This window comes from Mytilus galloprovincialis, chromosome 9 (assembly GCF_965363235.1).
Source record: "Mytilus galloprovincialis chromosome 9, xbMytGall1.hap1.1, whole genome shotgun sequence".
Classification (NCBI taxonomy): Eukaryota; Metazoa; Mollusca; class Bivalvia; order Mytilida; family Mytilidae; genus Mytilus; species Mytilus galloprovincialis.
Genome location: NC_134846.1, coordinates 49,916,685 through 49,930,887, shown reverse-complemented (window position 1 = coordinate 49,930,887; position 14,203 = coordinate 49,916,685). Strand labels below are relative to the sequence as shown.

The following is a 14,203-nucleotide window of genomic DNA, read 5'->3' as shown; positions in this document are numbered from 1 at the left end:
ATCTATATATATGTATACTATCTTCTATTTTGGAAAGGGGCTTGATCGAAAAACTGACAAACAGTTTTTGTACATGCGAAATCCAATTTTGTCAAATTGTTTATCATCTCTCTTGTCATTCGTATCTGTAAGCAGAGGTCGATTTTTCTTTAACAGTAAGTTTGATGTACCATTTTTCGCTTCGTCACAAAAGAGTTCAATTGTGCTCAGGTCAATCCTCCTTTCCTCTATATCCCTATATGAATAATATTTATTCAACAATGATTTTGCGTTTATCATGAGACGGAACTTGAAAAACTATGGTTAGATCTGTAAAATAAATTATACCAATTGAACTTGATGTTAGAGAATTTCATAAGTTGTGTAAATAACTGCGAAGGATATTTCCTTGGAGACAATATCACCTGCTTTTTCTGTTGATAAGGGGACATATAAAAACTGAGCTTCTGCATAACTGTTTCTGATTGTGAAATTGTAGATCTATCTGAACTGTCATGGTAAGTACACTGTTTAGCATTGTCGTAATATTTATGTTTTATAACATTAAGTATCGGTCGGGTGATATACTATTTCATCAATTAGTCTTCAATTTAGCTGCTACATATTCGTACAGTTTTCTGAATAAATTAGTATGTACAATGTTGCGCTTCATTCTGATAGATACATAATGCGTGATACTTTTTTAATTTAATAGTCGGGGTGATTCATGTATCTTAAATTTGATGTTTTGCAATGTTATGTTTATTATAAAATCAAATGACAGCTCCACCTGTATGTACTCTTGATATATTTGATAAATAATGTGTTTTGCATAAACATACCCTTGATACTTTAATTGTACAATCATTTTTTTTTAAAGACTTTTGATTGTTTTGTTAACACAGCATTGTCAATATAATGGAATTTTATACGACTGTCATACAAGTGAGAGGTTGAGTTATCCACAACATCATGTTTAATCCACCATTTTCTACGTTAGAAAATGTATGTACAAAATCAGGAATATGACAGTTGTGATCCATTAGATTGATGTGTTTCAGCTTTTGATTTTGTCATTTAATTATGGACTTTCCGTTGTGAATTTAACTCGGATTTCTGTATTTTTTTTATTTTACTTTTTTGTAAAAGGTAAACCAATATTGTCGCTTTAAGGAGGATGTCAAACAAAAATTACCAAGAATCTCTTTTATTGATAGAATATAAGAACTAATTCATGTTTTAGGATTTCATCTACATATTTACAAAATAGTAAGATCTTCTACGCAGTCTGTAATGATTCCAATACATGTAATGATGTATGTTTCATGTATATCAACTTGAACCAATCGCGAGCCATTCCAAAATTAAATTGTATTTCTAAAACAATTGCATCTTTTAAGATAACACGTGCTTACAATGTTAGCATCACAACGATACATACGAAAATAAACACATGAACTTTATATAATTCGTAATTTCATGGCTGTAGAATAAAAACTGTAATTATTAGAATTGACTGCATCTTGTGTATAATAAAAGAAAATAGAATTTAAAAAAGAGGCATTTAATTCTGAATTAAAATTAAAGTTTAATGAATTTAAATTTTTGAAAGAACGAAAACTATTTACTTTTTGGACTACTCTTCTGCCGTAATTCGACGACAGCATACGTACGTCTTATATCAGTGACTAAAACGACGAGCTAAAATTAAAACATTTTTCTATCAATTAACACATTACACATGGTATAAAAACATCTACAATGTTCATTTTATTTTTATTTTCCAGGTTTCTTTTTCTTCTAGACCTCTTCTTTTGCTACCATTGGTTTCATTTTACTTAAGTTATGCAGTCGCATTAGGTAGGTTTTTAAAGATTCATTTTTGATTTAATGTCCTAAAAGACGGATATCGGAGAAAATGTAGAATTGAGACGGTTTATAGCGCGTAATGTAGCTCATATTTCATTGGAAATTAAATAAATTTAAAGGGAATATGAAAGTAGATTTATAACACAACCTGTAAATATTTGTTTGATAGGTTTCACAAAAAAAGATTACGACTAAAACTGGTCGTAAGTATACTGAATTGCTTATGACTTACGATCATCTTTAGTCTTAAGATGTTTTTGTGAAACATATCACAGACTATCGAATTTAGATTTTTATAGATGTAAAAATCAGATGTGTTTGAACTGCATTTGAATATCTTTAGTTAAAATATACTGTTTATTATATTAGAATTATTCGCGTTCCATTCGAGTCTGTTTTTCAAATCCAGAAATAAATGATTGCGATTTGCATGCATCAGAGAATACATATAGTATCATAATTGGTGATTAATAGCATCTATAGGTGTAGAAAATTCGAGTACAAGTGAAACTCAGATTTTGGTGCATCGAAAAGTTTCATTAGGAAACTCCATTCCTGAATATTTGAATTAAAAAGATTAAAACATGATCAGATTAATGCTAATGAATCGTAATTTGGAAGGAAACTTTAAAAGAACAGCCAGTGAAAAATAGGCATTTATGTCTTTAAAATGTATTTGCTGTATATAGTAGTCTCATGAAAGAACAACAAACAAGCGCGAAGCAACGAATATTTCCTCTAAAATGTTTTCTGCATACATATTTTATACTGTACAACGTATAGTGCAGACACAGGGAAAATAGGATCTATATCAAAGAAATGGAAAAGTTGGATGTGAGAAAAAAATAACAAAAAAGCGGAAATTTGGAAATGAGCATCCGTCCGTTGGCCGCTTAACAAAGTAAAAGTAAAATTGAAAACGTGCAAACTTGTTCAAAATGTGTTAAATCTTTATGTAAACAATTCGTTGATACAGATTTAGTACTTCAAACAAATAGGTCAATAAAACAAGGCAACCAATGAGTCTTCAACACAGCGTGAAAATCCTGCAAGCAGAGGTGTCATTCAGCTGGCCCTTTTTCAAGAATGTTTACTAGTTCAGTGATGATGGCGTCATGCTAAACTTTAAAACAAATGAAAGAACTGAAATTGAAAATCGATACTTACAAAGGGCAGAGAATCCGGAATTGGGACAGACGCAAAAATACTGCGGGGTTAAACATTCTTTTGTGAGATCTCAACTCACCCCCTTTACATCTAGTCAATGTAGAAATAAACAAACACCCAGCAATACGCACAGTAAAACTCAGTTCAAAAAAAATTCGTGATCATTCAAAAAACATATTATTAAAACGGAAATTATTGTATAAGCAACATGTATTCATTTTATAGAAAAAATATAGATTTGAGGTTTTTTGAGACAAATTTAAGTAGATCTTTCGACGGTTAGAAGTGCTTTCTTTACAAATGTTCACCTAGTTTGAATGAGTTCAATCAGTAGTATTTCAAACCCAAGTCCCACTAGACCCCGATCGCACCGTGCTCACCGCGATCTGAAATAATTTTAGATCATGATGAGCTCGCAGTATGAGCGGCATGAAAATATATTTTCGTTTCAATCACGTTGCTACTACGTCCTCATTAACGCATCTACAACGATCCCGCTACGATTAAACCACGTCCTCACCACGCTTATTATACAACCTCACTACGATTATCAAGATCTTTCTACGCTCATCACGTCCTCACTACGACCATACCACGATGTATCCGATTATAACACGATCTTACCACGCTTCCAATGCGATTAAAGCACGCTCTTACCACGACCATACTACGATCATAACACGTTCATACCGCAATCCTTCTACGCTCCCAACAATTACGTCAATATCGTGTTCCATATAAATACTGTATAAGTCCATCTATTTTTCATTGATGGGTAGAGTTTTTCAGAAACAACGCAGTCATGCTACCAAAATCTAAGGAAGGGTAAGAGTAGAGGTAGAGGCCGAGGGAGATCTGTTAGTAACACATCTTTAACCAGAAGATATATGTCGGACCGACCAATCCAACCTGAATCACAACTTATTTCTGGTCTATCAAGATTAAATGACGACGCTTTAGAGAACGGTAGTAGGGATGACATAAATGTGTCAAGATTGATTGAGCCCTTGGCGATAAAGGACAAGAGATCCAAATTACATACAAACAAAAGCTGGAGAGCTTTTATAAATATCTTATGACAATGACAATAAGCATGAGCGAGAGGATCGTAGTATGAACGTAAGAACAGCGTGAGGAGGACGGCATGGGCGTACTAAAATCGTACTATAGTCTTGAAAAGCGTGGTATAAGCGTGGTATAAACGTGGTATAGGCGTCGTGGAAGCGTGTTTTGGTCGCGGTAAGAACGTGATGGTCGTAGTGAGATCGTAGTAAAGTCGCTATGAGATCGTTGCACAGTCTCCCTGACTAGAATCGCGCTTTGGCTACGCTGTCGCTACGATGGTACAGCGACCTTTGCGATCTTTCCACGACCTTACTGCGCTCTCACTACGCATCTTCACCGATCTGATTTCACCACGACCGCACCACAATTGGTTCACGGATGTTCAAAGTTGGCCACATTTATCACGATCATGAAGACCTCACCACGACTATACAACGACCTTACTACGATCTGCACGATCGCATTACGATCTTCAAAAGTTTAATTTTTTTCACCGATCGTAGTGAGATCGTGGCCTAGTGGGACTGCGGAATCAGATAATAAAAGAGATAAATGCATTATTTTTTTGGATTTTCAGTTGTAGTTTGACGAGTAAAAGTAGTATGCCAAATGTTAGAAAAATCTGACATAGACCATTTGAAGTAATTGAGCCATATGAAAAAAAATATCCGCCTTAATCAAATGCATCTTGTTTTTAAAACGCAGAAGACTAGCTTTCAGAGTTACTACAAAACTATCGTCTTGATTGTAGTGTAGTAAATAAGTGTCGATTCTTACAAATACAAATGATATTGAACATTACATACAAAATGTACAGTCATAGGTTGTTTATAACGGTAATCATTTTTTTATGTTTGATATCTATTATTGTTTTGAAGACAATTACCGCCGTTGCCAAAATGGATAGATAAATTATCTTTTAAGGGAAATATAACCTTTTTTAAGCTTTTAAGATGATAGAAACACCTCCGACAAATATGGATACAAATCATCGTTTAAAGACAATACGTCATACAAGGAGACAATTGACATTTGCCGTTTTGGATTTATTTATAGACTACTTCACATATATCTTTTTGTCTCATTATATATTTATCCAAACTTTCTGGTTTATATACTTTTGTTTTCTAAGTAGTTTTTGTGATGCAACTCATTTGTTTTGGAAAAAGTTGTTGTTCATATGAGCCAATGCCTTGTCCATATTGGCGTCCTTATAAACGTATTACTTCACACTTACTCATATTTACGTATTAAATATTCATAAAGATATTTTTTTTTGTGAACTGCTTTAAATGCATGTTTTAAAATCCAAGACTTAAGGATGTTCGCTACTCTGTTTCAAAATAACAAGCTTTTAAAAAGACTATTATATATTGATAGTATATAAATTAAGAAACGAAAAACAGCAAAATAAAAGTATGGGTCAGTGTGCTCGTTTTCAAAATATAAGCCATTGAAAATTAGGCGGGAAATAATTCTCTATTAACTTTTCATGTAACATTGACACCTTTTTTTTCAAACCCGATAAAAAATAAACAAGGATTTTATAAGATTATCACAGAAGATATTTTAAACTATGTTTAATCAAATAATGGAAAGAAAAGTAGGGGTTAATGAGCAATTTCTTTTAACGGTACTACATGGATAAAACAAGAGAATTCCTAATATCTGGCAAAAATTCAAAAACACGATGAGCGAACTTCCTTATGTAAAAAAAACACAACTAAATAGTTAAAATCGCCTTAAACCGGCATCCTAGCCACAGACAAACACTGTATGTTGTTTTATTTAAATTGTGTTGTATATTCAATTGATCACTCAAGCTAGATTTGTTATCAATTACATCGCTATGAACAGCAAAAAACAATTTAGCAAGAGTAATATGCTACAAACTTGTGTGATAGTGAATAAAGAAAAGAGGAACAAGAGGAAAAATATTCATGACATTTTATTCAGCGATCGACAGCATTGTGATAAAACTAATTATATGCAATGAAAGGCAAATTAAATTGTAAGATATAGTTCTACTGAACAAAAGAACTGAGCTTCTGTAATATAATTTACCCTTTTTCTTCATTTGATTATACTAATAGGTGCTGTCGTTAAGCTTGGAGGAGATTGTGACAATGACAGCACCTGTTCAACAAGTATCCCACATTCAGAATGCAATACCGCAAAGAAATGTCAATGTTTAGCTACACACTACACACTAGACAGTAAGACATGTGTGGACAGTAAGTAAATGTTAATGTTTAAACTTGTTTGCAGTTACTTTTACAAGGAAAAACTATATTGCAATAATATAACAACTTACTTGATTAGAAGTTGCACTTTGTAAATACAGCTGTTTCACTAACCACGACTCTTTTGGGGAGATATATAATATTCATAGATACATTGTATTGTTAACATACTGGTTCCCAGACATACAAATGTAACGCCAGAATATTACCAATATAAATAAAACAAAATATAATGCAGCTTTGAATTCTAAGGGAGACCAATAGTGAAGGTAGGGGAGTAAATAGTTTAAGTACATGCTGAAAATCTTTGAAGTTCGGGGCATATACATGTTGAAAATATGCCGCACACTCCTATGTTTTGACCATAAAAAATAGTATTGCATATGATCTTTACGTTCATTATCTCTGAACTAGTACACATTTATTTGTTTCGGGGCCAGCTGGGTAAGCCTCCGGGTGCGGGATTGTCTCGCAGTGATGAAGACCCCTTGGTGGCCTTCGGCTGTTTTTGTTCTTTAGTCTGGTTGTTGTCTCTTTGAAACAGTCTCCATTTCCATTCCTAATTTTGTTCCATTCTAAGATATAATTTTTTTTGAAACGTCATGCTAAAAGTGATACAGTTTTAGTCGTAAAAGGTTTACCTATGGGAAATTGCATTGTCTATATTAACAGAAATGCACTCTATAGAAAACGGAACATTAACAAAAGATTATTTTAAGTTTGAACAATAAGTTTATATTATTTTATTAATGGTTATATTAGTTTTTACATCTTCATGCAAATAATCATTTTTTTTTTCATTGTACATTACTTATGAAGGATTCAAAGGTAAATTGCCACTCTTTGATAAAATTTGATAAAATTATCCTTTGTGTGGTGATGTAATTTCTATAGTATGTTTCATTTGTCACAGAACTTGCATTAGGGGACAAATGCAATGCAACTTCGAACTGCAAAGATGCAAACACTATGTGCCTCACTTCTTGTAAATGCATCAATTCTCATTTCCTTGACACTACATGTAAACCTCGTAAGTATTGTTTCCCTCTTAAGTACGATAAAGTGCTGTGAATTTATTGGATAATAAACCGAAACATCGCAATTTTGTATGCCTTTGGTTGAATGAAATATTTTGAAATGTCTCCCAGGAACACCTTTGCTTCATTTGATGATGTTAACGTAATCCGAGACTATACATTATTAGATTGCTTTGTGAAAAGTTTACCTGGCACCTAATCAAACGACACATTTAGGTAGAGGTTTTAATACGATTTAGGAACACTTTCTGATTGATTGATCCTTTTCAAGTTATGTAAGAATCACAAAGATATCTTTGATGAAACATAAAGGATATTTATAGATAACCTCTTTTTGTAAAATATGTAAATCTAAAACAACAATTTATGGTCTGTAGCATTTGTATAACAAACAAAAAAACATTTATCAATATTCCTTAAGTAAAAGAAAATAGGTAAAGCCAATATGTTTCCTTCTATCTATATTCTCATAGGGTTCAAGAAACAAAAGAACAAAAAAATATCAAAAGGGATTTTGACTTTTAAATAGCTCTAAATTAATTAAATATATTTTTTTGTCAAAGTATCGATATTTATCAAACAGTAAATGCGTGCTTTTTTTATGCATTGTAGGAATTCTTCCCAACAAAAAGTGTGGCAGCATAGGTAATTCTTCATGTGTAAACAACGCCTATTGCAATCAAAGCAGCAACGGTTTTTGTGTTTGTGGCGAAAATTTCAAGTCATCCACTACGAGTTGTAAGTACAATATGTTGTGTTCCTGTTATGTCGTTGTTATGCGTTTCCCTCAGTTTTAGTTTGTAACCCGGATTTGTTTTTTTTTCTATCGATTTATGAATTTCGAACAGGTGTATACTACTGTTGCCTTTATAGTGACTTATATCATGTCTCACTTGAGTAAAAATATAGCTTGCAAACAAATTAGGTTCTATAGTACAAAGTAACTGAGACATGAAGGTCAGGTTTTGGTCCGAGATAATGAAGTTTTCGAGAATTATTTCAATTTTGCACTTCATGATTCATAATGCATAAAATCAAGACCAGTCAATTACAGAATTTCTTTATTTTTTGACGTCTCACTTACCTGGTGATGTGCACCATTTTCGTAAAACATAGTTTATGTTTTTCCTTCTTTATTTCCTGAGTAGAGACATCTTGCGCGAACTATCTATATTAACTATTTTCACTAAATATAAAGTTATAATTTCGTTGCAATTTTTTTCAAATATTCAATTTTTGTCACGTTTTTTTTGCCATTGAAACTAGTAAATCTGAAATTAGTCTTTATTTTCTGAACACTTTATACCTTAGTGTAGTTGTAACACATGTATGGATGATTATCATGATTATGTTAACTTTTCAATATTTGCACTAATAATGCCTTACTGTCCCCTCTCCTATAAGGGAATTATTCTATGCTTTCAGAACACAATCCTACCCCTAGGGATCCTCTAGGGTATACAAATATGGTTTGATGGTCTTTCCCTATCCGCAGTGAAACAATACAATTGAAGTAAATTTTAAATAATGTAAAACTAAATTGTAATGCCTAAGTTAGAGCGGGGTTGTATGCAAATCCCGTTAGTGACGAAAAGTTATCATCAGTCATTTCGAGGTTATTCGTTTACTCTATCCTATATTTTTCTGTAACTAATACAGGTTTTGAACATAGACACTTGTTAGGCGGAAATTGATTGGAAAGTGAAATGATGTTGACACAGATAATCCATTATTCAGGGAAAGTAATGACAGGTTTTCTATTGCTGTTAGCTCCACTAACAAACCGTTACGTGTACCTCCATGGTACTTAAACAAATTGTTACTTGTACATGTAGGGTACGTGAACGTCCTGCTACGCATACCTCTAGGGTAGTGTAATACAACGAATTATGAACACTTATTTTGCTGCATTATTGCCACTTGTGATGTTGCTAAAGACAAATATTTGCCATATATATATATAATATAATATAATATATTTGCACAAAATTCAACATAGTGTTCTTTCATTTTGTATTATGATTTAACTGATTATTTCTGGGAAGCATGCATTTACAGTATTTAATTTTTGTACTCTGTACTGCGTTGTATATTTACCCTAAAATGCTTACAATTTTGATGTTTCTAGGTTTTTCAGCGGTAACCATGGCTGTAGCAGAGATCTCAACCATATTGATGTGCTTTATGCTCGCATACTTGGAAGTTATAAAATAGCTTCTAGTGTAGAATGACCATTCTTGTGTGTGACTCGAAGAAGATATACTTCTATAGTTTAGTAAACATTGTTATTTGCAACGAATTATAAAAGTGGAACAAAATATGAGCGCCTCTGATCAAACAATATGCAGTTTTAACATTTCGTTTTATTAGGTAATACGTAAATATTCGTCCTCTATTGTGTTTCTAAAAATGGCAAAATAACAGCAGATTAATTCCGAAAAGCTGCTGTCATTTTCATCACATTTTTAATGGTAAAGACATTTTTAACACCATAATTATAGACGTTTGATCAATTACGAAACGATGTTTAAAACATGTTGTTTAATTGTGTTGTTTTTCGTAACTTTGATATATTTATGTTGGAATAACATTGTTGATATGCCGAGGAAAGTCTAAATAAGAATTGATGGTTCAAACAACAAATATATTTGAAAAAAGGGATTTCCATTGATGACGATGTTTTAAAACTCGCCACAATTACGTCCCGTTTGTTATTTCAGGTTGAACTTGAAATGAAACTTGATATTCAGTAGTTTACGTAATTCAGTGACTTACAAAGCAAGTTGTTTAATTTAAATTTTGAATGCTTTTATAAAATGTTCAAAGCGTTTTGCACATGTTGGACGCAGAATAGGTATGGAGTGTTATTTATTTTTTATACACCTAAATACGGAATGGTTGAACCATAAGCCGATGTAACGACAGAAAAATAAAAGGGATTCTAAAACCCATACGTCGAACATCAGTGATAATGCCATGGCAAAATGACAAAAAAGAGTACACGAAACGTAACAAAGAAACTTAAGACTGAATAACACTAACCCCAGCAAAACCGTCGGTGATTTCATGTGCTTCGAAAGGAGAAGCATATCCTGCTCCACATATTGGAACATAACTGTCGTCATATGTGAGTCAGGAGGTTGTATCACAGTAAACCTACTTTTGATGGAATCCGTGAATTGTATGTAGCAATGATTTCCACTTCACAATTTGGAGCTCTTGGTCCAATTAATTCCTTGTAATCATCAATCCTATTAAGGAATCATGATATGATATGCAAGCTTTGATAAACACTTTTAACTAAACCCAGAAGATTGAGAAACATGAACTCAAGCAAAAATTCGGCAATGAACCTTGGATGGGTAAGTAGTTTCTCCCACATTAGTGACACCAATTTATTTCGAAACAAAACGAAACAAGACGTAAAAAAATTGCTTGTGCATTTCATGCAATTTGTCATGACAGAGCTTATGTGTATCATAAACCAAGAAAGATAAAAAGGGTTTGTAAAATTATTAGCCAAAAAATGACAATTTTAAACACCGTTGCAAAAGGAGTGAAGATGACAAGACACACAACCATTGTTCTGCTTTGACATTTCTTTATACCTAATGTCTGAAGATTTCAACAGAACGTTTAAAGTCATACATCATAATTATAAGCAGATAAAACAAAGGTTAATAAAAGGAATTTATTTTCCCGCCAAAAACCAACATTATATGGGGAAAATTTAAAAATAGGAAATAAATATGTTCGTACTTTATTTGACCATTTTAATTTGTTTGATTCGAGCGTCGCTGATGAGTCTATTATAGACGAACCGTGCGTCTGGCGTAAATACAATTTTCAATCCTGGTATCAATGATGAGTTTATTTAGATTGTATCTTTCTATTGCAGTGATTGTTTCATATTTCTTTCACAAATAAAAGTATGATGAATAGCGACATATTACACATGAGTCAAGATCAAGTTGACATGCCTTTGAACGAATTGGTTTTGAATTCGTCATTATGAAACGTCTTTGCAGACAGTGAGCTGATATTTGATGCATGGTCTGATGAATATAAAAAGTGAAATAATTTTAAAAACCATACCAAAGATAAAATTGACCAACCTCATCAAATTAATCTCAAAATCAACCATGTCAACGTACAATCCACTAAATCAAAAAGAAACTACATAGATTTAAACGGAAAATAACGATCAAAGTCATTATGTTTTGAGATAAAGTATCCATCAGGTAGTTTGCCATGGTATACCGATGGAGACTTATCATTTCACTTATTTATTTAGTTTGAACCATTACTAGGGACTGTTGTACCTGATATGCCTTGATTTTAGTAATCTTGATACATGATAAGTTTGACGACTTTTTCTCTCTTGATAGTAATGTCCCATCAGCGCCTCCTTATGTCAAGTACAATTTTAAGTTGGTTCTATATGCGTCCAAGATATCAACAATTGCGATATTTAACATGATAAAGCAATGGTTATACTAAGGAAATAAAATCCACACATTTATCAAAATTTTACTAAATTTCATCACAAATACAAAAACCTATTTGCGAGGTATGTCTGAACATTGCATTTTGAAAGACGATTTTTACGATAACATTATTGATAAACAAGAACAAAGCAATATAAAAATGACACTTAATCGGTGACCTACCCCGATGAATTACAATGAAAAAGCGGATTCTTAGACGAGGCTAAAATACCCAAAGCATCACTGTTGATTTATATGCTTACCATTAGTTTTATTGATTTTTTACGATTTGTCTGGGTTTTGTTTGGTTATGGGTTTCAAATTGGCCACTTGGAATCTTTTTATATCCGTAAATGCAATACAATAATAAATATCATAAAAAAAGGTGCGATGAAATTCAGACAAAAGAATGTGTATTGTTTATATAAATTGTGCATAATGAGAACACTTATGGTGCTAATCTGATTTGATCTTTGTGCGGTCAAATAACATATACTGCATAAACAAAATTGGAGAAATTATGTATGGGGAGTACAGTGAAATAGATCAAACTATTTATGTGATGTATTATAACAATACATGACACAGTAACCATAGAGTTTCACATAATTTATCATCATCCATTACGAAAATTATATGCTTTGACCAATATCATTATTGATAATCAATGAACTAAACACCTACTAATTAAACAATGCATATCATCACTAAGAGATGTAATAATGTTTGTCAATAAAGAATCAAATTAGATTTAAAATCGTTTAATTAATTCTAAAGTAAATAAAAAAAAGTCGTAACTAAGAACGTTGGCAAGCCTTCACAAGTTTGATTCCTTGTTTTATTTATTGAACATAACATTGATACACTTGTATTATATCGTTAATGATGAAACATTCGTAGTCTAAACGCGCGTTGTTCGTACGCAATTATCAGTATGAATAAGTATAAAAATGGCATCAATTAAAATTTTAATGTTTTCATATCATTTTTTTTTCCGAATTACTAAGAAAGTCCTTTGCAAGGATAAGTTTACCTTACCTATATTTGGATTTTTTCTCCTCGGAATTTTAGGTCCTCATTGTTCTTAAACTTCAAACATTATATGGCATTTTAAAACTTATTTGATTTGATCGTGACTGTTGAATCTTTTATAGACCAACCGCAAAAACTGTAAGACTGGTATATTCAGTGAGTTTACATGCATTCTAAGTAATACTTAAAGACCAGTAATCAAACAAAACAGATAATGAAGAATTACACTTAACAGATTATTTTCTTATCGTAATAGAATATATAATTCGAATAAAAAAATCAACGACCGAATTCATTCTATAACAATACATACAAAAAAGAAAAACAACAAATACGACAGACAGCAACACACCACACTTATTGATTCATATAGTCCTGGCTTGGAAGAGGGTTATACAGAAGGTGTCTGGATTTGATATGTTATTTAGTGCTCAACCGTCTCCTTAAATTGGAACAGCTATGTAAAAAATTCAGCTTTGATGAAAGAGTATTGTACAGTAGAAAATATTGGTTGCGATATAACGCATAATGATAATGAACCCGTTCGATTTGTGACGGGATATCATGCTGAATCTAGTAATGGAGTTCTTGGGTTTGAATAATCGGGTCATGCTACATACTTTTATTTAAAAATGTAATTAACTGCTTCCGTACTAATTACGCAAGCATTTAATATAAAGATAAAAACAGTAGTGGTCTCTTGCCAAAACAACACGACTTAGTGGCGAAATAAGTATTTTTGTGATCTTTAGAAACTGTGAAAAAAACTAACACTCTTTATCCCTCAGACAAACTAGACGATAGATGGATTTGGTTTTGAAGGGGTGTTTATGGTCATATAGCGGTTCAATTGTTTTGGTTCTTATACATAAATGTTTTTGAAATGTTCAACTTTGAGAATTGATGAAGGCAAAACCCGATGTTCACTACGAACACATTATTTACAATATTTGAATTGGACATTGAAGATCTAATAAAAATATAAAATTAGACAAATATATGCAAACTGTTCTAAAAGTACCACCCAGGTCAGTTTGTACTCAGTATCTGTTTGATACTAATTTTATTGATAGATAAATCTATTGCAATTCCTTTATAGAATTTATTGTGTTAACTCTTGAAGGTTTATATGTGTACAATAGAATCAATGTTTAAAATGTAAGACGATACACGAAAAAGGAAATGCCATTGTAACCTTTTGACTTAAACAAATTTATAAAAAGTCTTTTTACTTTCTCTTCTATAAACATATAAAAAAAGAATAAATGAGTTTTAATTCTAATCATAAGAAATATTATGCTGATTAATTTTAATAGTAAGCTTC

General features: G+C 32.0%; 1 long non-coding RNA gene across 1 annotated transcript; it reads left to right on the top strand.

The window, feature by feature from the left end:
* Positions 1 to 333: 333 nt before the first annotated feature.
* On the top strand, positions 334 to 9,970 carry LOC143046947 (uncharacterized). Its single transcript, XR_012969324.1, has 6 exons — positions 334 to 497; positions 1,767 to 1,839; positions 6,174 to 6,314; positions 7,237 to 7,353; positions 7,973 to 8,098; positions 9,489 to 9,970. It is a non-coding gene; the product is annotated as an uncharacterized LOC143046947 (long non-coding RNA).
* Positions 9,971 to 14,203: the final 4,233 nt, after the last annotated feature.